Source organism: Notechis scutatus, chromosome 4 (assembly GCF_049901735.1).
Source record: "Notechis scutatus isolate UNSWTSFEM ecotype Mainland chromosome 4, rNotScu1.2, whole genome shotgun sequence".
Classification (NCBI taxonomy): Eukaryota; Metazoa; Chordata; class Lepidosauria; order Squamata; family Elapidae; genus Notechis; species Notechis scutatus.
The window spans coordinates 2732104-2736636 of NC_142012.1; the positions used below are offsets into that span (position 1 = coordinate 2732104).

General features: G+C 51.2%; 1 protein-coding gene across 1 annotated transcript in view; it reads left to right on the forward strand.

The window, feature by feature from the left end:
* Window positions 1-1874: 1874 nt before the first annotated feature.
* SMOX (spermine oxidase) overlaps window positions 1875-4533 on the forward strand; it is a 61845-nt gene continuing 59186 nt past the window's right edge. The window contains exon 1 of the mRNA XM_087962675.1: window positions 1875-1991. The gene's annotated coding sequence lies outside the window, so the exon portion shown is untranslated. The remainder of the gene's footprint in view (window positions 1992-4533) is intronic.

The following is a 4533-nucleotide window of genomic DNA, read 5'->3' on the forward strand; positions in this document are numbered from 1 at the left end:
TTTTCTTTTCCAACCATTGATAAAATAGATCCCAAACCATATAATATTCATTTTCTTCTTTTTCTTTAATCGCCCATGTTAATCTATTCATCTCTACACATTCAAGTATTTTCTCAATCACTTTTTCCTCTACCGGAATTTTTTTTCGCTTTTCCAATTCTGAGCAAATACAATCTTAGCTGCTGTTAACACATGGATCATTAAATATACTTTCTCTTTGCTATAGTTTTCATGTACCAATTCCTAAAAAGGAATATTTCTGGTTTTAAATCTATATGTTGCTTTATCGTTTTTTTCCAACCATGTGTGTGTCTTTCCAATAACTTTTAGCTTTTGCGCATGTCCACCACATATGGTAATATGATCCAGGTGTCTGTTCCGGGTCAAGCTATTTTCCAAAGCCCCCATAGGCCAGACAAGGAATAACGGATGGAAACTGAACAAGGAGAGATTCAACCTGGAAATAAGGAGAAACTTTCTGACAGGGAGAACAATCCACCCATGGAACAGAAGTTGTGGGAGCTTCATCCCTGGAGGCTTTCAAGAAGAGACTGGACTGCCCCCTGTCAGAAATGGTGTAGGGCCTCCTGCTTGGGTGGGGGGGTTGGACTAGATGACTCACAAGGTCCCTTCCAACTGTGTTATTCTATATTCAGTGGAATGACTTGCCTTCAGAAAGTTGTGGGAGCGGCTAGGATTGTATTTGCCCAAAACTGGAAGAGTGATAAAATACAGATAGAGGGGAAAATAATTGAAAAAAATATTTGAATGTGCAGAAATGAATAGATTGTCACTAGAAATTAAAGAAAAAGAAGTAACTGAATATTACACGGTACGGAATATGTTTTTATCAATGGATAGAGAATCGAACAACCTAAAAAAGATTTGATGTGTTTATGGAGCAATTAGAGAAAATGTAAGCAAAGTTATAATGCGTGATAGTATTATGTATATGGGAATATATACGGGAACATTGATGTATTGTTAGATTTGATAAGAAGAATATCATTTATAATGTTTAAATAATTGAAATATGTACCCAAGTCAACGCATGATTGAAATGGAATGGTTTGTTGTATATTTAAAAAAAAAACATATTTTTTTTTAAAAATAGAAGTTGTGGGAGTTTAGAAGTCAGAAGTGGTGTAGGGTTCCTCCTTGGATTGGGGGTTGGACTAGATGACCTACAAGACCCCTTCCAACACTGATTATCTGTTAATCTGAAAGGCACTGGAAAGAGGACTTTCTAGGAACGGTGTCTACTTTCATTGAAATTGTAATAACAGGGTAGTCCTCGGCTTACAGCCACCACTCAAGCCCCTGATTTCCGCTGCTCCGCGAGACGGTGCAGTGAGCCTCGCTCCGTTTTGCAACCTTTCTTGCCGCCGCCGTTAAGCGAATCCCTGCAAGTTGTTCTGTTAGGGGGAACACACGGTTGTTTAGGAAGTCTGGCTTCCCCCATTGATTCCGCTCGTCCGAAGATCGCCAAAGGGAAACACACCTGATGCCCCCACCCGGGACACCGTCATAAATATGAGTCAAGGGTCTGAATTTGGGTCACGTGACCACAGGTGTGTGTGAAAAAGCTCCTGGTCCCCCTGAAATCCTTGGGAAAGGTTCTGCTCAGGGGGGGGAATGGAGGCCTTTGGGATGGACTAGAGGACCTTCAAGGCCCCTTCCAACTCTGGCTATGCTCTCCATCCGATGGTCCCGTGTGTGTGTGTGTGTCCAGCTTTGGGATGTGGCTTTCCTTCGATCTAGGGCAGGGTTGGCCCTGGTTCCTCCTGGCTGGCTCCTGCCCGCCCTGGGCGTGTCCACACACCTGCCATTTATTCTTGGAACCGGGGCGGTTTTTCCCTCTTCCCTGACGCACCTTCGCACCTGCATCCCTCCTCCTCCTAGGCCGCCCTTTGGTCCTCGGCACCCACATTCCGCTTGACGCAATACGGGAGATCCGTGGCGGAGCCCAGGACACGCCGCTGCTTGTGGAGGTAGGGAGAATCTCCTTCTTGGAGCCAACGGGCCACCACAAGCCCCGGCAACTGAGTAGCTACGGTGATGGTAGCAATGGCACCACAGCCTGATATACCGCTTCCCAGTCCTTTCTAAGCAGTTGAGAGAGTCAGCCTCTTGCTCCTTCCTTCCTTCCTTCCTTCCTTCCTTCCTTCCTTCCTTCCTTCCCTCCTTCCCTCCCCCTCCCATTTAAACTGATATAAAGCTTCACAATGCTTTACTACCCTCTCTAAGCATTTTAGAGTCAGCTTCTTGCTCCTTCCTCCCTTCCTTCCTCCCTTTCCTCCTTCCTTCCTTCCCTCCCATTTAAACTGATATAAAGCTTCACAATGCTTTACTACCCTCTCTAAGCATTTTAGAGTCAGCTTCTTCTTCCTCCCTCCCTCCCTCCCTCCTCCCTCCCTCCCTTCCTTCCTTCCTTCCTTCCTCCTTCCTTCCTCCCTCCCTTTCCTCCTTCCTTCCTTCCTTCCTTCTCTCCCTCCCACCATTCCTCTCCCTTTGTCCCTCCCTCCTTTCCTCTTTCCTTCCTCCCTCCCTCCATCCTTCCTTCTTTCCTTCTCTCCCTCCCACCATTCCTCTCCCTTTGTCCCTCCCTCCCTCCCTCCCTCCCTCCTTCCTTCCTTCCTCCCTCCATCCTTCCTTCTTTCCTTCTCTCCCTCCCACCATTCCTCTCCCTTTGTCCCTCCTCCTTCCTTCCTTCCTTCCTTCCTTCCTTCCTTCCTTCCTTCCTTCCTTCCTTCCTTCCTTCCTTCCTCCCTTTCCTCCCTCCCTCCTTCCTTCCTTCCTTCCTTCTTTCCTTCTCTCCCTCCCACCATTCCTCTCCCTTAGTCCCTCCCTCCTTTCCTCCCTCCTTCCTTCCTTCCTTCCTTCCTCCCTTTCCTCCCTCCCTCCATCCTTCCTTCTTTCCTTTTATCCCTCCCACCATTCCTCTCCCTTCGTCCCTCCTTCCTTCCTCCCTCCCTTTCCTCCCTCCTTCCTTCCTTCCTTCCTTCCCACTTAAACTGAGATACTGCTTCCCAAGGCTTTACTACCCTCTCTCAGGGGTTTGCAGCGTCAGCCATCTTGCCCCCCCCAACAATCGGGGTCCTCATTTGACCCACCTCAGAAGGACGAAAGGCTGAGTCAACCTGGAGCTGGTCAGGATCGAACTGCCGGCAGTGGGCAGACTGAGCCTGCAATGCTGCACTCTATCCACTGCCCCGCTGCTTGGGTGAGGTGGGGGTTAGAGCCCGGGATGGGGGGTTGTCGGGGTGCAGGCTGGGGTTTGGGCCGCAGGGGAGGGAGTGGTGAGCCTTTATCACCAAACGCCGCGAAAGAAAGCGTTGGGCGGCACCTGCTTCATTTGGATGCTCTCGGCCCCGGGTGCGAAACTGTGGACTTCAACGCCCAGAATTCCTGCAATTCCTAAGTGCTTGGTTAGCTCCCGATGCACTGATGACGTTACCTAGTGGGGTCATGAAACGTCTGCAAGAAAACAGCCATGGTCAGAGAGCACTGTTGGCCCTACAGTCTCCTCCTCCTCCTCCTCCTCCTCCTCCTCCTCCTCCTCTATAAACCCCACTCCCTTCTAGTGCTGATGATGTTACCTAGTCGGGTCACGAGACGTCTGCAAGGAAAACAACCAACCTCCGAGAGCAGCATGCCCAGAGGAGATTCTCCTTGGGGAGCAGCGACCACAGCAAAGCCAACGAAGGGAAACTCGATTCTGCCCAGGACCTGGCACTCTGCCCATGCTCTGAGGCAATCCTTCGACCCAGGATCAGGGCACTAGTTTGCCCATGCCCAGAGCTTTGACCCAGGATCAGGGCACTCTGCCCATGCCCAGAGGCAGTTCTTCTATCAGGATCAGGGCACTCTGCCCGTGTCCTTCTACCAGGTTCGGGGCACTCTGCCCATGCTCAGAGGAGATTCCCCTTGGGGACCGGCGACCACAGCAATGCCAACAAAGGCAAACTTGAATCTGCCCAGGATCTGGCACTCTGCCCATGCCCAGAGGCCGTCCTTCCACCCAGGATCAGGGCACTAGTCTGCCCATGCCCAGAGCTGTGACCCAGGATTTGGCACTCTGTCCATGCCCAGAGGTGATGGCCTTGGGCAGTGGGCACCCCAGCAAAATGGGCTTGGTTCTGACTAGAATCTGGCACTCTGCCCATGCCCAGAGGTGTTGCCCCAAGGAAACGAAAGGCAGATTTGCTTCTGCTCAGGATCGGAGCACTCTGCCCATGCTCAGAGGAGATTCCCCTTGGGAGCGGCAACCACAGCAAAGCCAACGAAGGCAAACTCGCTTCTGCCCAGGATCTGGCACTCTGCCCATGCCCAGAGATTCGACCCCAGGATCTGGCCCTCTGCCCATGCCCAGAGGCCGTCCTTCCACCCAGGATCAGGGCACTTGTCTGCCCGTGCCCAGAGTTTCGACCCCAGGATCTGGCCCTCTGCCCATGCCCAGAGGCCGTCCTTCCACCCGGGATCAGGGCACTCGTCTGCCCGTGCCCAGAGTTTCGACCCCAGGATCTGGCCCTC